A 24,993-nucleotide genomic window follows, 5' to 3' on the forward strand; every position below is an offset into this window, starting at 1 on the left:
TAAAAGAACAGATTGGCCGGGGTAATTCACACCCTTCAATGCCAGCTTAATGTTTAGGTTAGTGGGAATCACAGAGGAATTAGGGATGGAAACTTCTTTGCTGGTGGTAGAAGCGGTCTGGTGAATTTTTAGAGAGAAGAGGCCGTCGATGTTTGAATGTAGAAAATTGTTCTGGCTGCAGCCTGCAGTATGGACTTGTTGGTGTGTGTAGCTCCCAGTGTTCTGACAGCGCGACGTTTTGGGGAAGCATGTGATTCAGCAGCTACCAGTGGGCTTCGTGCGGCGGAGATTTTGTGGCTGTTAGCGGAGTTGATAACAGAGGGTCGTTAAGAGAAGCCTGCATGCAGTAGGCAAAGGAGTAATGTTTGCCGGCGGGGGACGTGCGGCGATTAACCTGTGCGGTAGTGAAAAGGAGTTAAAGAGAAGGAAGTGTGCGGATGCGGAAAGAATGGAATAATTGTGGTAGGCTGCCGGCTGAGTAGTTTGGTGAATGTTTGGTGTGGGTCCGGCGCTGCCGATTGGATGGTGGGGCTGCAGTGTGAGTCAGATAAAAAAAAAAAAAAAAACCAGGAGTAGGATCCAATGGGACTAACTGGCATGTATAGACGCGTGTAATGCAAAAGGGCTGTTTTTGGTAGCATCCCTCGCTTACGGCCATACCACCCTGAACACGCCAGATCTCGTCTGATCTCGGAAGCCAAGCAGGGTAGGGTCTGGTTAGTACTTGGATGGGAGACCTCCTGGGAATACCAGGTGCTGTAAGCCTTTCTCACTTTTACTTTATACAGGGGGCGCTCCACTTCACGATTAATTTAAATCTATCACTCCCCTTCCATTTTACTATTTTATATATATATATATATTTTTTTTTCTCTCATTCCTAAAGGCAGCTTTTAGAAACCGTTTTACTCTAAATACTTCCTGGTAATTCTAGGTGCTGTAAGCTGTTCGTGCCTTTATTCCACCAGGGCGCGATCTTCTCACAAACTTGAAGACTGTCACTCCCCATTCACGTTTTACAACTTATTGTTAATGATAAAGAGACAGCTTTTTACACACAGTTTTAAACAAAGCACTGATATTATTCCTCTTCAACTGACCGCTTTGTTTTCTATGCAAAAAGCACTTCGCCACAGAAGACTCGATATTATTGGCATAGCAAGTTCTGCTCTTCTCCTTTCAAAACTTGCTAAAAGCTGTATTTAAAAGAACAGATTGGCCGGGGTAATTCACACCCTTCAATGCCAGCTTAATGTTTAGGTTAGTGGGAATCACAGAGGAATTAGGGATGGAAACTTCTTTGCTGGTGGTAGAAGCGGTCTGGTGAATTTTTAGAGAGAAGAGGCCGTCGATGTTTGAATGTAGAAAATTGTTCTGGCTGCAGCCTGCAGTATGGACTTGTTGGTGTGTGTAGCTCCCAGTGTTCTGACAGCGCGACGTTTTGGGGAAGCATGTGATTCAGCAGCTACCAGTGGGCTTCGTGCGGCGGAGATTTTGTGGCTGTTAGCGGAGTTGATAACAGAGGGTCGTTAAGAGAAGCCTGCATGCAGTAGGCAAAGTAGTAATGTTTGCCGGCGGGGGACGTGCGGCGATTAACCTGTGCGGTAGTGAAAAGGAGTTAAAGAGAAGGAAGTGTGCGGATGCGGAAAGAATGGAATAATTGTGGTAGGCTGCCGGCTGAGTAGTTTGGTGAATGTTTGGTGTGGGTCCGGCGCTGCCGATTGGATGGTGGGGCTGCAGTGTGAGTCATATAAAAAAAAAAAAAAAAACCAGGAGTAGGATCCAATGGGACTAACTGGCATGTATAGACGCGTGTAATGCAAAAGGGCTGTTTTTGGTAGCATCCCTCGCTTACGGCCATACCACCCTGAACACGCCTGATCTCATCTGATCTCGGAAGCCAAGCAGGGTAAGGTCTGGTTAGTACTTGGATGGGAGACCTCCTGGGAATACCAGGTGCTGTAAGCCTTTCTCACTTTTACTTTATACAGGGGGCGCTCCACTTCACGATTAATTTAAATCTATCACTCCCCATCCATTTTACTATTTTATATATATATATATATTTTTTTTCTCTCATTCCTAAAGGCAGCTTTTAGAAACCGTTTTACTCTAAATACTTCCTGGTAATTCTAGGTGCTGTAAGCTGTTCGTGCCTTTATTCCACCAGGGCGCGATCTTCTCACAAACTTGAAGACTGTCACTCCCCATTCACGTTTTACAACTTATTGTTAATGATAAAGAGACAGCTTTTTACACACAGTTTTAAACAAAGTACTGATATTATTCCTCTTCAACTGACCGCTTTGTTTTCTATGCAAAAACCACTTCGCCACAGAAGACTCGATATTATTGGCATAGCAAGTTCTGCTCTTCTCCTTTCAAAACTTGCTAAAAGCTGTATTTAAAAGAACAGATTGGCCGGGGTAATTCACACCCTTCAATGCCAGCTTAATGTTTAGGTTAGTGGGAATCACAGAGGAATTAGGGATGGAAACTTCTTTGCTGGTGGTAGAAGCGGTCTGGTGAATTTTTAGAGAGAAGAGGCCGTCGATGTTTGAATGTAGAAAATTGTTCTGGCTGCAGCCTGCAGTATGGACTTGTTGGTGTGTGTAGCTCCCAGTGTTCTGACAGCGCGACGTTTTGGGGAAGAATGTGATTCAGCAGCTACCAGTGGGCTTCGTGCGGCGGACATTTTGTGGCTGTTAGCGGAGTTGATAACAGAGGGTCGTTAAGAGAAGCCTGCATGCGGTAGGCAAAGGAGTAATGTTTGCTGGCGGGGGACGTGCGGCGATTAACCTGTGCGGTAGTGAAAAGGAGTTAAAAAGAAGGAAGTGTGCGGATGCGGAAAGAATGGAATAATTGTGGTAGGCTGCCGGCTGAGTAGTTTGCTGAATGTTTGGTGTGGGTCCGGCGCTGCCGATTGGTTGGTGGGGCTGCAGTGTGAGTCAGATGAAAAAAAAAAAAAACCAGGAGTAGGATCCAATGGGACTAACTGGCATGTATAGACGCGTGTAATGCAAAAGGGCTGTTTTTGGTAGCATCTCTCGCTTACGGCCATGCCACCCTGAACACGCCCGATCTCGTCTGATCTCGGAAGCTAAGCAGGGTAGGGTCTGGTTAGTACTTGGATGGGAGACCACCTGGGAATACCAGGTGCTGTAAGCTTTTCTCACTTTTACTTTATACAGGGGGCGCTCCACTTCACGATTAATTTAAATCTATCACTCCCCTTCCCTTTTACTATTTTATATATATATATTTTTTTTTCTCTCATTCATAAAGGCAGCTTTTAGAAACCGTTTTACTCTAAATACTTCCTGGTAATTCTAGGTGCTGTAAGCTGTTCGTGCCTTTATTCCACCAGGGCGCGATCTTCTCACAAACTTGAAGACTGTCACTCCCCATTCACGTTTTACAACTTATTGTTAATGATAAAGAGACAGCTTTTTACACACAGTTTTAAACAAAGTACTGATATTATTCCTCTTCAACTGACCGCTTTGTTTTCTATGCAAAAACCACTTCGCCACAGAAGACTCGATATTATTGGCATAGCAAGTTCTGCTGTTCTCCTTTCAAAACTTGCTAAAAGCTGTATTTAAAAGAACAGATTGGCCGGGGTAATTCACACCCTTCAATGCCAGCTTAATGTTTAGGTTAGTGGGAATCACAGAGGAATTAGGGATGGAAACTTCTTTGCTGGTGGTAGAAGCGGTCTGGTGAATTTTTAGAGAGAAGAGGCCGTCGATGTTTGAATGTAGAAAATTGTTCTGGCTGCAGCCTGCAGTATGGACTTGTTGGTGCGTGTAGCTCCCAGTGTTCTGACAGCGCGACGTTTTGGGGAAGCATGTGATTCAGCAGCTACCAGTGGGCTTCGTGCGGCGGAGATTTTGTGGCTGTTAGCGGAGTTGATAACAGAGGGTCGTTAAGAGAAGACTGCATGCAGTAGGCAAAGGAGTAATGTTTGCCGGCGGGGGACGTGCGGCGATTAACCTGTGCGGTAGTGAAAAGGAGTTAAAAAGAAGGAAGTGTGCGGATGCGGAAAGAATGGAATAATTGTGGTAGGCTGCCGGCTGAGTAGTTTGGTGAATGTTTGGTGTGGGTCCGGCGCTGCCGATTGGATGGTGGGGCTGCAGTGTGAGTCAGATAAAAAAAAAAAAAAAAAACAGGAGTAGGATCCAATGGGACTAACTGGCATGTATAGACGCGTGTAATGCAAAAGGGCTGTTTTTGGTAGCATCTCTCGCTTGCGGCCATACCACCCTGAACACGCCTGATCGCATCTGATCTCGGAAGCCAAGCAGGGTAGGGTCTGGTTAGTACTTGGATGGGAGACCACCTGGGAATACCAGGTGCTGTAAGCTTTTCTCACTTTTACTTTATACAGGGGGCGCTCCACTTCACGATTAATTTAAATCTATCACTCCCCTTCCATTTTACTAATTTATATATATATTTTTTTTTTTCTCTCATTCATAAAGGCAGGTTTTAGAAACCGTTTTACTCTAAATACTTCCTGGTAATTCTAGGTGCTGTAAGCTGTTCGTGCCTTTATTCCACCAGGGCGCGATCTTCTCACAAACTTGAAGACTGTCACTCCCCATTCACGTTTTACAACTTATTGTTAATGATAAAGAGACAGCTTTTTACACACAGTTTTAAACAAAGTACTGATATTATTCTTCTTCAACTGACCGCTTTGTTTTCTATGCAAAAATCACTTCGCCACAGAAGACTCGATATTATTGGCATAGCAAGTTCTGCTCTTCTCCTTTCAAAACTTGCTAAAAGCTGTATTTAAAAGAGCAGGTTGGCCGGGGTAATTCACACCCTTCAATGCCAGCTTAATGTTTAGGTTAGTGGGAATCACAGAGGAATTAGGGATGGAAACTTCTTTGCTGGTGGTAGAAGCGGTCTGGTGAATTTTTAGAGAGAAGAGGCCGTCGATGTTTGAATGTAGAAAATTGTTCTGGCTGCAGCCTGCAGTATGGACTTGTTGGTGTGTGTAGCTCCCAGTGTTCTGACAGCGCGACGTTTTGGGGAAGCATGTGATTCAGCAGCTACCAGTGGGCTTCGTGCGGCGGAGATTTTGTGGCTGTTAGCGGAGTTGATAACAGAGGGTCGTTAAGAGAAGCCTGCATGCAGTAGGCAAAGGAGTAATGTTTGCCGGCGGGGGACGTGCGGCGATTAACCTGTGCGGTAGTGAAAAGGAGTTAAAAAGAAGGAAGTGTGCGGATGCGGAAAGAATGGAATAATTGTGGTAGGCTGCCGGCTGAGTAGTTTGGTGAATGTTTGGTGTGGGTCCGGCGCTGCCGATTGGATGGTGGGGCTGCAGTGTGAGTCAGATAAAAAAAAAAAAAAAGAACATTAGTAGTATCCAATGGGACCAACTGGCATGTATAGAGGCGTGTAATGCAAAAGGGCTGTTTTCGGTAGCATCTCTCGCTTACGGCCATACCACCCTGAACACGCCTGATCTCGTCTGATCTCGGAAGCTAAGCAGGGTAGGGTCTGGTTAGTACTTGGATGGGAGACCACCTGGGAATACCAGGTGCTGTAAGCTTTTCTCACTTTTACTTTATACAGGGGGCGCTCCACTTCACGATTAATTTAAATCTATCACTCCCCTTCCATTTTACTATTTTATTTATATATTTTTATTTTCTCTCTTTCATAAAGGCAGCTTTTACACACCGTTTTACTCTAAATACTGCCTGGTAATTCTAGGTGCTGTAAGCTCTTCGTGCCTTTATTCCACCAGGGCGCGATCTTCTCACAAACTTGAAGACTGTCACTCCCCATTCACGTTTTACAACTTATTGTTAATGATAAAGAGACAGCTTTTTACACACAGTTTTAAACAAAGTACTGATATTATTCCTCTTCAACTGACCGCTTTGTTTTCTATGCAAAAACCACTTCGCCACAGAAGACTCGATATTATTGGCATAGCAAGTTCTGCTCTTCTCCTTTCAAAACTTGCTAAAAGCTGTATTTAAAAGAACAGATTGGCCGGGGTAATTCACACCCTTCAATGCCAGCTTAATGTTTAGGTTAGTGGGAATCACAGAGGAATTAGGGATGGAAACTTCGTTGCTGGTGGTAGAAGCGGTCTGGTGAATTTTTAGAGAGAAGAGGCCATCGATGTTTGAATGTAGAAAATTGTTCTGGCTGCAGCCTGCAGTATGGACTTGTTGGTGTGTGTAGCTCCCAGTGTTCTGACAGCGCGACGTTTTGGGGAAGCATGTGATTCAGCAGCTACCAGTGGGCTTCGTGCGGCGGAGATTTTGTGGCTGTTAGCGGAGTTGATAACAGAGGGTCGTTAAGAGAAGCCTGCATGCAGTAGGCAAAGGAGTAATGTTTGCCGGCGGGGGACGTGCGGCGATTAACCTGTGCGGTAGTGAAGAGGAGTTAAAAAGAAGGAAGTGTGCAGATGCGGAAAGAATGGAATAATTGTGGTAGGCTGCCGGCTGAGTAGTTTGGTGAATGTTTGGTGTGGGTCCGGCGCTGCCGATTGGATGGTGGGGCTGCAGTGTGAGTCAGATAAAAAAAAAAACAAAAAACAGGAGTAGGATCCAATGGGACCAACTGGCATGTATAGAGGCGTGTAATGCAAAAGGGCTGTTTTTGGTCGCGTCTCTCGCTTATGGCCATACCACCCTGAACACGCCCGATCTCGTCTGATCTCGGAAGCTAAGCAGGGTAGGGTCTGGTTAGTACTTGGATGGGAGACCATCTGGGAATACCAGGTGCTGTAAGCTTTTCTCACTTTTACTTTATACAGGGGGCGCTCCACTTCACGATTAATTTAAATCTATCACTCCCCTTCCATTTTACTATTTTATATATATATTTTTATTTTCTCTCTTTCATAAAGGCAGCTTTTACACACCGTTTTACTCTAAATACTGCCTGGTAATTCTAGGTGCTGTAAGCTGTCCGTGCCTTTATTCCACCAGGGCGCGATCTTCTCACAAACTTGAAGACTGTCACTCCCCATTCACGTTTTACAACTTATTGTTAATGATAAAGAGACAGCTTTTTACACACAGTTTTAAACAAAGTACTGATATTATTCCTCTTCAACTGACCGCTTTGTTTTCTATGCAAAAACCACTTCGCCACAGAAGACTCGATATTATTGGCATAGCAAGTTCTGCTCTTCTCCTTTCAAAACTTGCTAAAAGCTGTATTTAAAAGAACAGATTGGCCGGGGTAATTCACACCCTTCAATGCCAGCTTAATGTTTAGGTTAGTGGGAATCACAGAGGAATTAGGGATGGAAACTTCTTTGCTGGTGGTAGAAGCGGTCTGGTGAATTTTTAGAGAGAAGAGGCCGTCGATGTTTGAATGTAGAAAATTGTTCTGGCTGCAGCCTGCAGTATGGACTTGTTGGTGTGTGTAGCTCCCAGTGTTCTGACAGCGCGACGTTTTGGGGAAGCATGTGATTCAGCAGCTACCAGTGGGCTTCGTGCGGCGGAGATTTTGTGGCTGTTAGCGGAGTTGATAACAGAGGGTCGTTAAGAGAAGCCTGCATGCAGTAGGCAAAGGAGTAATGTTTGCCGGCGGGGGACGTGCGGCGATTAACCTGTGCGGTAGTGAAAAGGAGTTAAAAAGAAGGAAGTGTGCGGATGCGGAAAGAATGGAATAATTGTGGTAGGCTGCCGGCTGAGTAGTTTGGTGACTGTTTGGTGTGGGTCCGGCGCTGCCGATTGGATGGTGGGGCTGCAGTGTGAGTCAGAAAAAAAAAAAAAAAGAACATTAGTAGGATCCAATGGGACCAACTGGCATGTATAGAGGCGTGTAATGCAAAAGGGCTCTTTTTGATAGCATTTCTCGCTTACGGCCATACCACCCTGAACACGCCCGATCTCGTCTGATCTCGGAAGCCAAGCAGGGTAGGGTCTGGTTAGTACTTGGATGGGAGACCTCCTGGGAATACCAGGTGCTGTAAGCTTTTCTCACTTTTACTTTATACAGGGGGCGCTCCACTTCACGATTAATTTAAATCTATCACTCCCCTTCCATTTTACTATTTTATATATATATTTTTATTTTCTCTCTTTCATAAAGGCAGCTTTTACACACCGTTTTACTCTAAATACTGCCTGGTAATTCTAGGTGCTGTAAGCTCTTCGTGCCTTTATTCCACCAGGGCGCGATCTTCTCACAAACTTGAAGACTGTCACTCCCCATTCACGTTTTACAACTTATTGTTAATGATAAAGAGACAGCTTTTTACACACAGTTTTAAACAAAGTACTGATATTATTCCTCTTCAACTGACCGCTTTGTTTTCTATGCAAAAACCACTTCGCCACAGAAGACTCGATATTATTGGCATAGCAAGTTCTGCTCTTCTCCTTTCAAAACTTGCTAAAAGCTGTATTTAAAAGAACAGATTGGCCGGGGTAATTCACACCCTTCAATGCCAGCTTAATGTTTAGGTTAGTGGGAATCACAGAGGAATTAGGGATGGAAACTTCGTTGCTGGTGGTAGAAGCGGTCTGGTGAATTTTTAGAGAGAAGAGGCCGTCGATGTTTGAATGTAGAAAATTGTTCTGGCTGCAGCCTGCAGTATGGACTTGTTGGTGTGTGTAGCTCCCAGTGTTCTGACAGCGCGACGTTTTGGGGAAGCATGTGATTCAGCAGCTACCAGTGGGCTTCGTGCGGCGGAGATTTTGTGGCTGTTAGCGGAGTTGATAACAGAGGGTCGTTAAGAGAAGCCTGCATGCAGTAGGCAAAGGAGTAATGTTTGCCGGCGGGGGACGTGCGGCGATTAACCTGTGCGGTAGTGAAAAGGAGTTAAAAAGAAGGAAGTGTGCGGATGCGGAAAGAATGGAATAATTGTGGTAGGCTGCTGGCTGAGTAGTTTGGTGAATGTTTGGTGTGGGTCCGGCGCTGCCGATTGGATGGTGGGGCTGCAGTGTGAGTCAGATAAAAAAAAAAAAAAAGAATATTAGTAGGATCCAATGGGACCAACTGGCATGTATAGAGGCGTGTAATGCAAAAGGGCTGTTTTTGGTAGCATCTCTCGCTTACGGCCATACCACCCTGAACACGCCCGATCTCGTCTGATCTCGGAAGCCAAGCAGGGTAGGGTCTGGTTCGTACTTGGATGGGAGACCTCCTGGAAATACCAGGTGCTGTAAGCTTTTCTCACTTTTACTTTATACAGGGGGCGCTCCACTTCACGATTAATTTAAATCTATCACTCCCCTTCCATTTTACTATTTTATATATATATATATATTTTTCTCTCATTCATAAAGGCAGCTTTTACACACCGTTTTACTCTAAATACTTCCTGGTAATTCTAGGTGCTGTAAGCTGTTCGTGCCTTTATTCCACCAGGGCGCGATCTTCTCACAAACTTGAAGACTGTCACTCCCCATTCACGTTTTACAACTTATTGTTAATGATAAAGAGACAGCTTTTTACACACAGTTTTAAAGAAAGTACTGATATTATTCCTCTTCAACTGACCGCTTTGTTTTCTATGCAAAAACCACTTCGCCACAGAAGACTCGATATTATTGGCATAGCAAGTTCTGCTCTTCTCCTTTCAAAACTTGCTAAAAGCTGTATTTAAAAGAACAGATTGGCCGGGGTAATTCACACCCTTCAATGCCAGCTTAATGTTTAGGTTAGTGGGAATCACAGAGGAATTAGGGATGGAAACTTCTTTGCTGGTGGTAGAAGCGGTCTGGTGAATTTTTAGAGAGAAGAGGCCGTCGATGTTTGAATGTAGAAAATAGTTCTGGCTGTAGCCTGCAGTATGGACTTGTTGGTGTGTGTAGCTCCCAGTGTTCTGACAGCGCAACGTTTTGGGGAAGCATGTGATTCAGCAGCTACCAGTGGGCTTGGTGCGGCGGAGATTTTGTGGCTGTTAGCGGAGTTGATAACAGAGGGTCGTTAAGAGAAGCCTGCATGCAGTAGGCAAAGGAGTAATGTTTGCCGGCGGGGGACGTGCGGCGATTAACCTGTGCGGTAGTGAAAAGGAGTTAAAAAGAAGGAAGTGTGCGGATGCGGAAAGAATGGAATAATTGTGGTAGGCTGCCGGCTGAGTAGTTTGGTGAATGTTTGGTGTGGGTCCGGCGCTGCCGATTGGATGGTGGTGCTGCAGTGTGAGTCAGATAAAAAAAAAAAAAAAACCAGGAGTATGATCCAATGGGACTAACTGGCATGTATAGACGCGTGTAATGCAAAAGGGCTGTTTTTGGTCATGTCTCTCGCTTATGGCCATACCACCCTGAACACACCCGATCTCATCCGATCTCGGAAGCCAAGCAGGGTAGGGTCTGGTTAGTACTTGGATGGGAGACCTCCTGGGAATACCAGGTGCTCTAAGCTTTTCTCACTTTTACTTTATACAGGGGGCGCTCCACTTCACGATTAATTTAAATCTATCACTCCCCTTCCATTTTACTATTTTATATATATATATATATATATATTTTTTTCTCTCTTTCATAAAGGCAGCTTTTAGAAACCGTTTTACTCTAAATACTTCCTGGTAATTCTAGGTGCTGTAAGCTGTTCGTGCCTTTATTCCACCAGGGCGCGATCTTCTCACAAACTTGAAGACTGTCACTCCCCATTCACGTTTTACAACTTATTGTTAATGATAAAGAGACAGCTTTTTACAAACAGTTTTAAACAAAGTACTGATATTATTCCTCTTCAACTGACCGCTTTGTTTTCTATGCAAAAACCACTTCGCCACAGAAGACTCGATATTATTGGCATAGCAAGTTCTGCTCTTCTCCTTTCAAAACTTGCTAAAAGCTGTATTTAAAAGAACAGATTGGCCGGGGTAATTCACACACTTCAATGCCAGCTTAATGTTTAGGTTAATGGGAATCACAGAGGAATTAGGGATGGAAACTTCTTTGCTGGTGGTAGAAGCGGTCTGGTGAATTTTTAGAGAGAAGAGGCCGTCGATGTTTGAATGTAGAAAATTGTTCTGGCTGCAGCCTGCAGTATGGACTTGTTGGTGTGTGTAGCTCCCAGTGTTCTGACAGCGCGATGTTTTGGGGAAGCATCTGATTCAGCAGCTACCAGTGGGCTTCGTGCGGCGGAGATTTTGTGGCTGTTAGCGGAGTTGATAACAGAGGGTCGTTAAGAGAAGCCTGCATGCAGTAGGCAAAGGAGTAATGTTTGCCGGCGGGGGACGTGCGGCGATTAACCTGTGCGGTAGTGAAAAGGAGTTAAAAAGAAGGAAGTGTGCGGATGCGGAAAGAATGGAATAATTGTGGTAGGCTGCCGGCTGAGTAGTTTGGTGAATGTTTGGTGTGGGTCCGGCGCTGCCGATTGGATGGTGGTGCTGCAGTGTGAGTCAGATAAAAAAAAAAAAAACCAGGAGTATGATCCAATGGGACTAACTGGCATGTATAGAGGCGTGTAATGCAAAAGGGCTGTTTTTGGTCACGTCTCTCGCTTATGGCCATACCACCCTGAACACGCCCGATCTCATCTGATCTCGGAAGCCAAGCAGGGTAGGGTCTGGTTAGTACTTGGATGGGAGACCTCCTGGGAATACCAGGTGCTGTAAGCTTTTCTCACTTTTACTTTATACAGGGGGCGCTCCACTTCACGATTAATTTAAATCTATCACTCCCCTTCCATTTTACTATTTTATATATATATATATTTTTCTCTCATTCATAAAGGCAGCTTTTACACACCATTTTACTTTAAATACTTCCTGGTAATTCTCGGTGCTGTAAGCTGTTCGTGCCTTTATTCCACCAGGGCGCGATCTTCTCACAAACTTGAAGACTGTCACTCCCCATTCACGTTTTACAACTTATTGTTAATGATAAAGAGACAGCTTTTTACACACAGTTTTAAACAAAGTACTGATATTATTCCTCTTCAACTGACCGCTTTGTTTTCTATGCAAAAACCACTTCGCCACAGAAGACTCGATATTATTGGCATAGCAAGTTCTGCTCTTCTCCTTTCAAAACTTGCTAAAAGCTGTATTTAAAAGAACAGATTGGCCGGGGTAATTCACACCCTTCAATGCCAGCTTAATGTTTAGGTTAGTGGGAATCACAGAGGAATTAGGGATGGAAACTTCTTTGCTGGTGGTAGAAGCGGTCTGGTGAATTTTTAGAGAGAAGAGGCCGTCGATGTTTGAATGTAGAAAATTGTTCTAGCTGCAGCCTGCAGTATGGACTTGTTGGTGTGTGTAGCTCCCAGTGTTCTGACAGCGCGACGTTTTGGGGAAGCATGTGATTCAGCAGCTACCAGTGGGCTTCGTGCGGCGGAGATTTTGTGGCTGTTAGCGGAGTTGATAACAGAGGGTCGTTAAGAGAAGCCTGCATGCAGTAGGCAAAGGAGTAATGTTTGCCGGCGGGGGACGTGCGGCGATTAACCTGTGCGGTAGTGAAAAGGAGTTAAAAAGAAGGAAGTGTGCGGATGCTGTCACGGGACGTGGTGCGCGAGCGCGGAGGAGAGCGGCGAAGGTGCGGAAGGAGGAAGCAGGCAGGCAGGATACGGGACGAACGGGGTTTAATTGGGAATACGAGGATCTCACGCACACAAACATCCATGAACATCAATGACAGACAAAGCAAACTGGGGAGACCAGGACTTAAATACACGGAACAAGGCAGCAGGAAACAAGACATGACTGGGCAGGATCAGGAAATCACACGTGGGTAATTAGGGGGCGTGGCACACACGAGGAGCGGACGAGCCGGCCATGACAGAACCCCCCCCCCAAAGGCGCGCTACACCGGGCGCGCCAAGGAAGGGGGCGACGGACGGGACGAGGCAGAACAGGACCTGGAAAACAAGAACAGAATTAACGCACGACGGGGAACAGGACCGAAGCACAAAACAAGGCAAGAGACAGAACATAGGACAGGAGCAGACAAAGGGCCGGGAAAGCGGAGAGACAGATCAGAAAGGGAGACACAGAGGGAACAGGCGGGACAAAAGGACCGGGAGTGAACGGAGGGAAGCCAGAGGGAGAAGGAGGAACACAAGGAGCGAAGGGACGAGGGACAAAGGCGGAAGGAGGAGAAAAGACAGGCGGGACAGAGACGGGAAAGAAGGGAGAGAAGGAGGGGGAAGGAAGGGGAGCCCGAGGGAGCCCCAGCGGGCGACGGGCGGCAGCCGGAGGGGCCGCAGGCGGCCGGGAGGCCGGAGCCGGAGGGGATCGAGAAGGGGCAGAGGAGACAGGGCGAGGGACCCGCGGAGGGGCCAGGGAGGGAGCAGGAGGGAGCACCAGGGAAGGGGACGAGGGAGCTGGAAGGGGCCAGGGCGATTGCACGGAGGAGGGGGGAGCCGCAGCAGGCGGCGATGTCCGGGGGAGGGCCGGAGGTAGGGGCCCCGCAGGCGACCGACCAGGACCCGGAGAGGGGAGCGAGGCAGGGCGACGAGGCACCGGAGAGGGACCCGCAGGCGACAGCCGACCCGGAGGGCCAGGACCCGCAGGCGCCAACCGAGCCCCAGCGCAGGCGAGGCAGGGCGAGCCAGGGGGCAGGGCGGGCGGGACCCCAGCCCTGCGTCTGTGTCCCCTCCCTTTACGGGACACAGACATGACCCCAGGTCGGGGTCGAGTTCGCCGGGGCGAGGGAGAAACTGTCACAGGGGGAGAAGGGACAGGAGCGCGGTCAGGAGCTGCAGGTGGCTGCAGTGGGGGCGCCTGGACAGGAACAGGAGCGCGGTCCAGAACAGGAGCGCGGTCAGGAACAGGAGCTGGCTGCAGTGGGGGCGCCTGCCCGGGAGCTGCAGCAGGCGGCTGCAGAGGGGGCGCCTCTGCAGGAACTGGAGCGCGGTCAGGAACAGGAGGTGGCTGCAGTGGGGGCGCCGGCCCGGGAGCGGGGTCCGCCGGCAATGGCGGCTGCACGGGAGCGGGGTCCGCCGGCAATGGCGGCTGCACGGGAGCGGGGTCCGCCGGCAATGGCGGCTGCGCGGGAGCGCAAGCCGCAGGTGGAGGAAGCTGCGCAGATCTACCGGACAGCGGCGATGGCTGCTCCGGCTGCGCAGGTTGCAGAGGCTGGCGCTGCGCTGATAGCGCAGGCAGAACTGGCACGTCCTGGGAGGGGGAGACGGGCGCGGTCCTCTTCGGGACCCGGGGTATCGAGTCCCTTACGGCCCTAATACCTCCCCAATTAGCCAGGTATTCGGGCCGGTGATTATACCGGTACAGGGGCGGTAGTTCATCCGGAGCGAACGGCTCCAGCTCGGGATACGAGAAAGGAATGTCCTCCTCGTCGCTGCTGGAAGCCCCGACTCTCACCATGAAGTGGACTCCCCTATGGAACGGGTCAGGGACGGAGCCCTGGACGAGCCCCTCTCTCTCGTCCTCAGCGAAAGACCAGGAGTCGGCGAGGGAGCATGTGCCCAGTCGGATGGGCTCAGGCAGGGGCTTCCTTCTCCTCTGCTTCCTCCTTTTCTTCTGGTCCGTCATTCTGTCACGGGACGTGGTGCGCGAGCGCGGAGGAGAGCGGCGAAGGTGCGGAAGGAGGAAGCAGGCAGGCAGGATACAGGACGAACGGGGTTTAATTGGGAATACGAGGATCTCACGCACACAAACATCCATGAACATCAATGACAGACAAAGCAAACTGGGGAGACCAGGACTTAAATACACGGAACAAGGCAGCAGGAAACAAGACACGAATGGGCAGGATCAGGAAATCACACGTGGGTAATTAGGGGGCGTGGCACACACGAGGAGCGGACGAGCCGGGCATGACAGATGCGGAAAGAATGGAATAATTGTGGTAGGCTGCCGGCTGAGTAGTTTGGTAAATGTTTGGTGTGGGTCCGGCGCTGCCGATTGGATGGTGGGGCTGCAGTGTGAGTCAGATAAAAAAAAAAAAAAGAACATTAGTAGGATCCAATGGGACCAACTGGCATGTATAGAGGCGTGTAATGCAAAAGGGCTGTTTTTGGTAGCATCTCTCGCTTATGGCCATACCACCCTGAACACGCCCGATCTCGTCTGATCTCGGAAGCTAAGCAGGGTAGGGTGTGGTTAGTACTTGGATGGGAGACCTCCTGGGAATACCAGGTGCTGTAAGCTTTTCTCACTTTTACTTTATACAGGGGGCGCTCCACTTCACGATTAATTTAAATCTATCACTCCCCTTCCATTTTACTATTTTATATATATATATATATTTCTCTCATTCATAAAGGCAGCTTTTACACACCGTTTTACTATAAATACTTCCTGGTAATTCTAGGTGCTGTAAGCTGTTCGTGCCTTTATTCCACCAGGCCGCGATCTTCTCACAAACTTGAAGACTGTCACTCCCCATTCACGTTTTACAACTTATTGTTAATGATAAAGAGACAGCTTTTTACAGACAGTTTTAAACAAAGTACTGATATTATTCCTCTTCAACTGACCGCTTTGTTTTCTATGCAAAAACCACTTCGCCACAGAAGACTCGATATTATTGGCATAGCAAGTTCTGCTCTTCTCCTTTCAAAACTTGCTAAAAGCTGTATTTAAAAGAACAGATTGGCCGGGGTAATTCACACCCTTCAATGCCAGCTTAATGTTTAGGTTAGTGGGAATCACAGAGGAATTAGGGATGGAAACTTCTTTGCTGGTGGTAGAAGCGGTCTGGTGAATTTTTAGAGAGAAGAGGCCGTCGATGTTTGAATGTAGAAAATTGTTCTGGCTGCAGCCTGCAGTATGGACTTGTTGGTGTGTGTAGCTCCCAGTGTTCTGACAGCGCGACGTTTTGGGGAAGCATGTGATTCAGCAGCTACCAGTGGGCTTCGTGCGGCGGAGATTTTGTGGCTGTTAGCGGAGTTGATAACAGAGGGTCGTTAAGAGAAGCCTGCATGCAGTAGGCAAAGGAGTAATGTTTGCCGGCGGGGGACGTGCGGCGATTAACCTGTGCGGTAGTGAAAAGGAGTTAAAAAGAAGGAAGTGTGCAGATGCGGAAAGAATGGAATAATTGTGGTAGGCTGCCGGCTGAGTAGTTTGGTGAATGTTTGGTGTGGATCCGGCGCTGCCGATTGGATGGTGGGGCTGCAGTGTGAGTCAGATAAAAAAAAAAATAAAACCAGGAGTAGGATCCAATGGGACTAACTGGCATGTATAGACGCGTGTAATGCAAAAGGGCTGTTTTTGGTAGCATCTCTCGCTTATGGCCATACCACCCTGAACACGCCCGATCTTGTCTGATCTCGGAAGCCAAGCAGGGTAGGGTCTGGTTAGTACTTGGATGGGAGACCTCCTGGGAATACCAGGTGCTATAAGCCTTTCTCACTTTTACTTTATACAGGGGGCGCTCCACTTCACGATTAATTTAAATCTATCACTCCCCTTCCATTTTACTATTTTATATATATATATTTTTTTTTTCTCTCATTCCTAAAGGCAGCTTTTAGAAACCGTTTTACTCTAAATACTTCCTGGTAATTCTAGGTGCTGTAAGCTGTTCGTGCCTTTATTCCACCAGGGCGCGATCTTCTCACAAACTTGAAGACTGTCACTCCCCATTCACGTTTTACAACTTATTGTTAATGATAAAGAGACAGCTTTTTACACACAGTTTTAAACAAAGTACTGATATTATTCCTCTTCAACTGACCGCTTTGTTTTCTATGCAAAAACCACTTCGCCACAGAAGACTCGATATTATTGGCATGGCAAGTTCTGCTCTTCTCCTTTCAAAACTTGCTAAAAGCTGTATTTAAAAGAACAGATTGGCCGGGGTAATTCACACCCTTCAATGCCAGCTTAATGTTTAGGTTAGTGGGAATCACAGAGGAATTAGGGATGGAAACTTCTTTGCTGGTGGTAGAAGCGGTCTGGTGAATTTTTAGAGAGAAGAGGCCGTCGATGTTTGAATGTAGAAAATTGTTCTGGCTGCAGCCTGCAGTATGGACTTGTTGGTGTGTGTAGCTCCCAGTGTTCTGACAGCGCGACGTTTTGGGGAAGCATGTGATTCAGCAGCTACCAGTGGGCTTCGTGCGGCGGAGATTTTGTGGCTGTTAGCGGAGTTGATAACAGAGGATCGTTAAGAGAAGCCTACATGCAGTAGGCAAAGGAGTAATGTTTGCTGGCGGGGGACGTGCGGCGATTAACCTGTGCGGTAGTGAAAAGGAGTTAAAAAGAAGGAAGTGTGCGGATGCGGAAAGAATGGAATAATTGTGGTAGGCTGCCGGCTGAGTAGTTTGGTGAATGTTTGGTGTGGGTCCGGCGCTGCCGATTGGATGGTGGGGCTGCAGTGTGAGTCAGATAAAAAAAAAAAAAAAACCAGGAGTAGGATCCAATGGGACTAACTGGCATGTATAGACGCGTGTAATGCAAAAGGGCTGTTTTTGGTAGCATCTCTCGCTTACGGCCATACCACCCTGAACAGGCCTGATCTCGTCTGATCTCGGAAGCCAAGCAGGGTAGGGTCTGGTTAGTACTTGGATGGGAGACCTCCTGGGAATACCAGGTGCTGTAAGCCTTTCTCACTTTTACTTTATACAGGGGGCGCTCCACTTCACGATTAATTTAAATCTATCACTCCCCTTCCATTTTACTATTTTATATATATATATATATTTCTCTCATTCATAAAGGCAGCTTTTACACACCGTTTTACTATAAATACTTCCTGGTAATTCTAGGTGCTGTAAGCTGTTCGTGCCTTTATTCCACCAGGGCGCGATCTTCTCACAAACTTGAAGACTGTCACTCCCCATTCACGTTTTACAACTTATTGTTAATGATAAAGAGACAGCTTTTTACACACAGTTTTAAACAAAGTACTAATATAATTCCTCTTCAACTCCCTGCTTTGTTTTCTATGCAAAAACTACTTCGCCACAGAAGACTCGATATTATTGGCATAGCAAGTTCTGCTCTTCTACTTAAAAAACTTGCTAAAAGCTGTATTTAAAAGAACAGATTGGCCGGGGTAATTCACACCCTTCAATGCCAGCTTAATGTTTAGGTTAGTGGGAATCACAGAGGAATTAGGGATGGAAACTTCTTTGCTGGTGGTAGAAGCGGTCTGGTGAATTTTTAGAGAGAAGAGGCCGTCGATGTTTGAATGTAGAAAATTGTTCTGGCTGCAGCCTGCAGTATGGACTTGTTGGTGTGTGTAGCTCCCAGTGTTCTGACAGCGCGACGTTTTGGGGAAGCATGTGATTCAGCAGCTACCAGTGGGCTTCGTGCGGCGGAGATTTTGTGGCTGTTAGCGGAGTTGATAACAGAGGGTCGTTAAGAGAAGCCTGCATGCAGTAGGCAAAGGAGTAATGTTTGCCGGCGGGGGACGTGCGGCGATTAACCTGTGCGGTAGTGAAAAGGAGTTAAAAAGAAGGAAGTGTGCGGATGCGGAAAGAATGGAATAATTGTGGTAGGCTGCCGGCTGAGTAGTTTGGTGAATGTTTGGTGTGGGTCCGGCGCTGCCGATTGGATGGTGGGGCTGCAGTGTGAGTCAGATAAAAAAAAAAAAAAAACCAGGAGTAGGATCCAATGGGACTAACTGGCATGTATAGACGCGTCTAATGCAAAAGGGCTGTTTTTGGTAGCATCTCTCGCTTACGGCCATACCACCCTGAACACGCCTGATCTCGTCTGATCTCGGAAGCCAAGCAGGGTAGGGTCTGGTTAGTACTTGGATGGGAGACCTCCTGGGAATACCAGGTGCTGTAAGCCTTTCTCACTTTTACTTTATACAGGGGGCGCTCCACTTCACGATTAATTTAAATCTATCACTCCCCTTCCATTTTACTATTTTATATATATATATATATTTCTCTCATTCATAAAGGCAGCTTTTACACACCGTTTTACTATAAATACTTCCTGGTAATTCTAGGTGCTGTAAGCTGTTCGTGCCTTTATTCCACCAGGGCGCGATCTTCTCACAAACTTGAAGACTGTCACTCCCCATTCACGTTTTACAACTTATTGTTAATGATAAAGAGACAGCTTTTTACACACAGTTTTAAACAAAGTACTAATATAATTCCTCTTCAACTCCCTGCTTTGTTTTCTATGCAAAAACTACTTCGCCACAGAAGACTCGATATTATTGGCATAGCAAGTTCTGCTCTTCTACTTTCAAAACTTGCTAAAAGCTGTATGTAAAAGAATAGATTGGCCGGGGTAATTCACACCCTTCAATGCCAGCTTAATGTTTAGGTTAGTGGGAATCACAGAGGAATTAGGGATGGAAACTTCTTTGCTGGTGGTAGAAGCGGTCTGGTGAATTTTTAGAGAGAAGAGGCCGTCGATGTTTGAATGTAGAAAATTGTTCTGGCTGCAGCCTGCAGTATGGACTTGTTGGTGTGTGTAGCTCCCAGTGTTCTGACAGCGCGACGTTTTGGGGAAGCATGTGATTCAGCAGCTACCAGTGGGCTTCGTGCGGCGGAGATTTTGTGGCTGTTAGCGGAGTTGATAACAGAGGGTCGTTAAGAGAAGCCTGCATGCAGTAGGCAAAGGAGTAATGTTTGCCGGCGGGGGACGTGCGGCGATTAACCTGTGCGGTAGTGAAAAGGAGTTAAAAAGAAGGAAGTGTGCGGATGCGGAAAGAATGGAATAATTGTGGTAGGCTGCCGGCTGAGTAGTTCGGTGAATGTTTGGTGTGGGTCCGGCGCTGCCGATTGGATGGTGGGGCTGCAGTGTGAGTCAGATAAAAAAAAAAAAAAAACCAGGAGTAGGATCCAATGGGACTAACTGGCATGTATAGACGCGTCTAATGCAAAAGGGCTGTTTTTGGTAGCATCTCTCGCTTACGGCCATACCACCCTGAACACGCCTGGTCTCGTCTGATCTCGGAAGCCAAGCAGGGTAGGGTCTGGTTAGTACTTGGATGGGAGACCTCCTGGGAATACCAGGTGCTGTAAGCCTTTCTCACTTTTACTTTATACAGGGGGCGCTCCACTTCACGATTAATTTAAATCTATCACTCCCCTTCCATTTTACTATTTTATATATATATATTTTTTTTTCTCTCATTCATAAAGGCAGCTTTTAGAAACCGTTTTACTCTAAATACTTCCTGGTAATTCTAGGTGCTGTAAGCTGTTCGTGCCTTTATTCCACCAGGGCGCGATCTTCTCACAAACTTGAAGACTGTCACTCCCCATTCACGTTTTACAACTTATTGTTAATGATAAAGAGACAGCTTTTTACACACAGTTTTAAACAAAGTACTAATATAATTCCTCTTCAACTCCCCGCTTTGTTTTCTATGCAAAAACCACTTCGCCACAGAAGACTCGATATTATTGGCATAGCAAGTTCTGCTCTTCTCCTTTCAAAACTTGCTAAAAGCTGTATTTAAAAGAACAGATTGGCCGGGGTAATTCACACCCTTCAATGCCAGCTTAATGTTTAGGTTAGTGGGAATCACAGAGGAATTAAGGATGGAAACTTCTTTGCTGGTGGTAGAAGCGGTCTGGTGAATTTTTAGAGAGAAGAGGCCGTCGATGTTTGAATGTAGAAAATTGTTCTGCTTGCAGCCTGCAGTATGGACTTGTTGGTGTGTGTAGCTCCCAGTGTTCTGACAGCGCGACGTTTTGGGGAAGCATGTGATTCAGCAGCTACCAGTGGGCTTCGTGCGGTGGAGATTTTGTGGCTGTTAGCGGAGTTGATAACAGAGGGTCGTTAAGAGAAGCCTGCATGCAGTAGGCAAAGGAGTAATGTTTGCCGGCGGGGGACGTGCGGCGATTAACCTGTGCGGTAGTGAAAAGGAGTTAAAAAGAAGGAAGTGTGCGGATGCGGAAAGAATGGAATAATTGTGGTAGGCTGCCGGCTGAGTAGTTTGGTGAATGTTTGGTGTGGGTCCGGCGCTGCCGATTGGATGGTGGGGCTGCAGTGTGAGTCAGATAAAAAAAAAAAAAAAACCAGGAGTAGGATCCAATGGGACTAACTGGCATGTATAGACGCGTGTAATGCAAAAGGGCTGTTTTTGGTAGCATCTCTCGCTTACGGCCATACCACCCTGAACACGCCCGATCTCGTCTGATCTCGGAAGCCAAGCAGGGTAGGGTCTGGTTAGTACTTGGATGGGAGACCTCCTGGGAATACCAGGTGCTGTAAGCCTTTCTCACTTTTACTTTATACAGGGGGCGCTCCACTTCACGATTAATTTAAATCTATCACTCCCCTTCCATTTTACTATTTTATATATATATATTTTTTTTTTCTCTCATTCATAAAGGCAGCTTTTAGAAACCGTTTTACTCTAAATACTTCCTGGTAATTCTAGGTGCTGTAAGCTGTTCGTGCCTTTATTCCACCAGGGCGCGATCTTCTCACAAACTTGAAGACTGTCACTCCCCATTCACGTTTTACAACTTATTGTTAATGATAAAGAGACAGCTTTTTACACACAGTTTTAAACAAAGTACTGATATTATTCCTCTTCAACTGACCGCTTTGTTTTCTATGCAAAAACCACTTCGCCACAGAAGACTCGATATTATTGGTGTTAGCAGAAATACATGCTACAGCAGTTATGGCGTGTAAAATGCTATACTAAACCGAATGTATACATCTTTTATGGAGGACTGACACACACACGTTAAACTCCTGTCTCTTTACCGTCAAGAAGAAAAAACTTTATTAACACTTTTACAACATCGGCTTAGCTCACAGCTGCCACCCATCGGTCATCAATACAAACTCTTTCACATATATACACTTCACAATTTGAGAGCACATTATTCATTTCTGTCAACATCCCCACTTGCTCTCACATTATCACCTTCAAAGAAAAATACAGTAGGTTCTATTTTCTCTTTACATCATATACACTCTCTTGTGTACATCTACTCTCCAAACATAAACTTTGCAAACTTAATCAACTTAAATGTTGTTGCAGGCTTTGTCATCACATCTGCTATCATTTGTTCAGTAGGGCAATAGATCAAACGTATTTTTCCATCATTCAATGATGACCTAACAAAATGGTATTTTATATCTACATGTTTGCATCTTTGTCTGCTTACCGGATTTTTCGCCAATGCAATCGCACCCTGATTATCTTCATATATCACAGGTGGTGCGTACTGATATCCATCAATACCTTCTAACAGCTGAACTAGGTACATGCATTCTTGTGTAGTTGCAGCTAAAGCCATATATTCTGCCTCACACGTAGACAGTGCCACAGTTGGTTGCTTTTTGGTTTTCCATGAAACCAAAGGACCGTTCACATTTAGGCTCACACAAAAACCTGTTGTGCTGCGTCTATCGGCTACATCGGCCGCCCAGTCCGCATCACTGTAAGCATAAATTCCCAGTTTGTCACTGTCACTTCTTCTGTAACACAACTCTTTTTCAGATGTGCCTTTTAGATATCTCAGTGTGTGTTTAACTGTACACCATTGCTCTTCTGTCGGTTCTGTAAAGTACTGAGACAGTTTACTAACAATAAAACTTAGATCTGGTCTTGTACATGTAGCTAGATAGATAAGGCTACCTACAACCTCTCTGTATTTCTTGACATGTTGCATCACTTCCGTATCACAATGGTAGCTCAAATTCTGTTCACAAGGAGTCATTCTTGGTTTACAATGTTGCATATCAAATCTTTCTAGAATTTTCTCCACATATCTCTTCTGCGACATTTTTACACATTCATGGTCTTGCTCAAAATCAATACCAAGAAAATGTTTCAGTCTGCCCATGTCTTTCATTTTAAATTTTCCAGTGAGCATTTCCTTCACAATCTTTAGTGCATTTTCGTCACTGGCAGCAATGATCAAGTCATCTACCCACACAACCATAATCACTTTCTCAGTTGTTGTTTCTTTAGTGTAAACACAATGATCCACCTGATTTTTTACAAATCCATTATCAATCAGAAATTCGTTTAACATTGTATTCCAGTTTCTTCCTGATTGTTTTAGACCATATAGTGATTTTTTCAGTTTACACACTAATTTCTTATTAGTTTTGCATTTGATCTCATAACCTTCTGGCTGTTCAATGTAGATCTCACAATCTATGGGTGCATGCAAGTAAGCAGTTTTCACATCCATCTGATGTAAGATCAGGTTATCCTGTACTGCTTTCTGCATTATTACCCTGATGCTAGTCATATTGGCAGTAGGAGAAAATGTTTCCTCATAGTCAATTCCCATTTTCTGATTGTATCCTTTGGCTACAAATCGTGCTTTGAATTTATCAGACCCATCAACATCTTTCTTAACTGCATATACCCATCTACCCCCCACTGCTTTCTTACCCTCAGGTAAGCTGGTTAAGGTAAATGTGTCATTATCTTTCAATGACTGCATTTCTTCATCCATTGCTTTACACCACTCTTTTGAGTTTGGTGAATTAACAGCTTCCCTAAATGAGAGGGGTACATTACATATAACTTTGTAACAGAAATCTATGTTAGTCAGAATTTGGTCATCATTCTCTTTTCCCAATACATAATCACTTAAATAAGCAGGTTTCTGTCTCACTCGAGAGGGGTATCGCCTGGGATTGTTATCGGTCTCATCTACCTGTGGTTGAGCCGCCTGTGGCTGTGTTTTCTCAGGAGCATTTACTGGAACCTGGTCTTGTGTATGCCCTGAACTCACACTGGTATTTTGTTTAGTCTTACTAACGCCGTTCAACATTTCCAAATCGTCATCAATGTCCGTCTGTGTTTCCCGCTCTACTTTAGTCTTGGTCATGAATTTCACCAATCTGTGTTTCTGTACCTTCCCATTTTGAGGATAGTAAACCATATAAGCTGGGCTATTTTTGTCATACCCAACAAAGATTCCTTTCTCACATTTTGGATCAAGCTTTCTTTTGTCCTGTTTATAGGCATAACACACTGACCCAAACTTCTGCATCCTAGAGAGATCAGGTCGCCTCCCTGTTAGTATTAAGTAAGGTGTCTGTCCTGTGCGTCTGTTATAGCATCTGTTTCTTATTACAGCTGCCGTCTGTACTGCATAGGTCCACAAATCTTTTGGCAATTCACTCTCTATCAACATGCACCGTGCCATATCAAACAATGTCCGCCAATTTCTCTCAGCAGTTCCATTCTGATGAGGCGAGTATGGAGCTGAGGTCTCATGTCTAATCCTATTTTTGCTGAGTAGGGTTTGGTAATTCCTTCCTGTGAACTCTGTACCGTTATCTGACCTAATGCGTTTAATTGTCCCATATGGGGCAGTATCTGCAAGAAATTTTTCTGTTGCAGACGTTGTGTCACTCTTATTTTTCAAAAAGTATACAAAAATCGTACTGGAGTAATCATCAGTGAATGACAATGCAAATCTGTACCCATCTCTAGACTCCGGCTCTATTGGACCAGCCAAATCGGTGTGCACTAACTCAAGAGCTGTTTTGGCCCTTACATCTGGCTCCCTGTTACGCGTCTGAGCAAATTTTCCCTGGATACACACCTCACAGGGTAGTACTGGTTTGTCTGGTGTACCTTTGATTGTCATACCATCAACAACTCCCTGTAATTTCTGAATGTCATCATAATTACAGTGCCCCAAAATCTCATGCCATGTCTGCAGGTCATGACAACTCTTACAATGATCAACACACTCATCATTCAGTGTTTGTAAATAGTACAGTCTGTTCTGTTCATTAATTAGGAATGTTGTACCATCTCTATGTTGAAGGATGTCTTTCCCTTGTTTGAAGATAATAGTTGCTCCATTGGCTGTGGCTGCTTTTACAGAAAAGATGTCCTGTGGGTATGTGGGGATGTACAACGCCTGTCTCAACGTCGTGGTCTGGCGTTGTCCTTTGCTGTCAATCAAGCTGAGCTCTGCATCACCCCTGCGCTCTGCCACCCCATTGCATCTTGTGCCATCGGCCAGCTCTATACAGTGTGTCTCAGCGTGGAAGCTATCGTCAAACTTCTTGAACTTCGTTATATCCGTGATGATATGTGAGGTTGCCCCCGTATCTACCATCAGACCAGTCAGCTTTATGTCGCGCCTTGGTTGGACCTCTGCGTTTCCCTCGCTCATACGGAATGCGTATTCCTTGCTACTCATCTCCTCTGAGACTTGTCTTGCATTGTCGCTTCGCTG

At 45.9% G+C, this 24,993-nt stretch overlaps 16 non-coding genes across 16 annotated transcripts; all 16 read left to right on the plus strand.

Moving 5' to 3' along the window:
• The first annotated feature begins 646 nt into the window (after positions 1-646).
• Positions 647-765, plus strand: LOC125734542 (5S ribosomal RNA). The gene has a single exon (XR_007393850.1). It is a non-coding gene; the product is annotated as a 5S ribosomal RNA (ribosomal RNA).
• A 1,084-nt stretch (positions 766-1,849) lies between these two features.
• Positions 1,850-1,968, plus strand: LOC125735159 (5S ribosomal RNA). The gene has a single exon (XR_007394457.1). It is a non-coding gene; the product is annotated as a 5S ribosomal RNA (ribosomal RNA).
• A 1,081-nt stretch (positions 1,969-3,049) lies between these two features.
• LOC125733095 (5S ribosomal RNA) lies at positions 3,050-3,168 on the plus strand. The gene has a single exon (XR_007392453.1). It is a non-coding gene; the product is annotated as a 5S ribosomal RNA (ribosomal RNA).
• Positions 3,169-4,248: 1,080 nt separating this feature from the next.
• LOC125735225 (5S ribosomal RNA) lies at positions 4,249-4,367 on the plus strand. Its single transcript, XR_007394523.1, has one exon. It is a non-coding gene; the product is annotated as a 5S ribosomal RNA (ribosomal RNA).
• A 1,080-nt stretch (positions 4,368-5,447) lies between these two features.
• Positions 5,448-5,566, plus strand: LOC125733218 (5S ribosomal RNA). Its single transcript, XR_007392570.1, has one exon. It is a non-coding gene; the product is annotated as a 5S ribosomal RNA (ribosomal RNA).
• A 1,079-nt stretch (positions 5,567-6,645) lies between these two features.
• LOC125733296 (5S ribosomal RNA) lies at positions 6,646-6,764 on the plus strand. Its single transcript, XR_007392645.1, has one exon. It is a non-coding gene; the product is annotated as a 5S ribosomal RNA (ribosomal RNA).
• A 1,077-nt stretch (positions 6,765-7,841) lies between these two features.
• LOC125732891 (5S ribosomal RNA) lies at positions 7,842-7,960 on the plus strand. Its single transcript, XR_007392255.1, has one exon. It is a non-coding gene; the product is annotated as a 5S ribosomal RNA (ribosomal RNA).
• A 1,079-nt stretch (positions 7,961-9,039) lies between these two features.
• LOC125736036 (5S ribosomal RNA) lies at positions 9,040-9,158 on the plus strand. The gene has a single exon (XR_007395319.1). It is a non-coding gene; the product is annotated as a 5S ribosomal RNA (ribosomal RNA).
• A 1,079-nt stretch (positions 9,159-10,237) lies between these two features.
• Positions 10,238-10,356, plus strand: LOC125733706 (5S ribosomal RNA). The gene has a single exon (XR_007393043.1). It is a non-coding gene; the product is annotated as a 5S ribosomal RNA (ribosomal RNA).
• Positions 10,357-11,441: 1,085 nt separating this feature from the next.
• LOC125733038 (5S ribosomal RNA) lies at positions 11,442-11,560 on the plus strand. The gene has a single exon (XR_007392396.1). It is a non-coding gene; the product is annotated as a 5S ribosomal RNA (ribosomal RNA).
• Positions 11,561-14,930: 3,370 nt separating this feature from the next.
• LOC125734814 (5S ribosomal RNA) lies at positions 14,931-15,049 on the plus strand. Its single transcript, XR_007394117.1, has one exon. It is a non-coding gene; the product is annotated as a 5S ribosomal RNA (ribosomal RNA).
• Positions 15,050-16,126: 1,077 nt separating this feature from the next.
• On the plus strand, positions 16,127-16,245 carry LOC125735167 (5S ribosomal RNA). The gene has a single exon (XR_007394467.1). It is a non-coding gene; the product is annotated as a 5S ribosomal RNA (ribosomal RNA).
• A 1,080-nt stretch (positions 16,246-17,325) lies between these two features.
• LOC125736081 (5S ribosomal RNA) lies at positions 17,326-17,444 on the plus strand. Its single transcript, XR_007395364.1, has one exon. It is a non-coding gene; the product is annotated as a 5S ribosomal RNA (ribosomal RNA).
• A 1,077-nt stretch (positions 17,445-18,521) lies between these two features.
• Positions 18,522-18,640, plus strand: LOC125733759 (5S ribosomal RNA). Its single transcript, XR_007393096.1, has one exon. It is a non-coding gene; the product is annotated as a 5S ribosomal RNA (ribosomal RNA).
• Positions 18,641-19,717: 1,077 nt separating this feature from the next.
• LOC125735031 (5S ribosomal RNA) lies at positions 19,718-19,836 on the plus strand. Its single transcript, XR_007394330.1, has one exon. It is a non-coding gene; the product is annotated as a 5S ribosomal RNA (ribosomal RNA).
• A 1,079-nt stretch (positions 19,837-20,915) lies between these two features.
• Positions 20,916-21,034, plus strand: LOC125732411 (5S ribosomal RNA). The gene has a single exon (XR_007391792.1). It is a non-coding gene; the product is annotated as a 5S ribosomal RNA (ribosomal RNA).
• Positions 21,035-24,993: the final 3,959 nt, after the last annotated feature.

The sequence above is a fragment of the Brienomyrus brachyistius genome, chromosome 2 (assembly GCF_023856365.1).
Source record: "Brienomyrus brachyistius isolate T26 chromosome 2, BBRACH_0.4, whole genome shotgun sequence".
Taxonomy (NCBI): Eukaryota; Metazoa; Chordata; class Actinopteri; order Osteoglossiformes; family Mormyridae; genus Brienomyrus; species Brienomyrus brachyistius.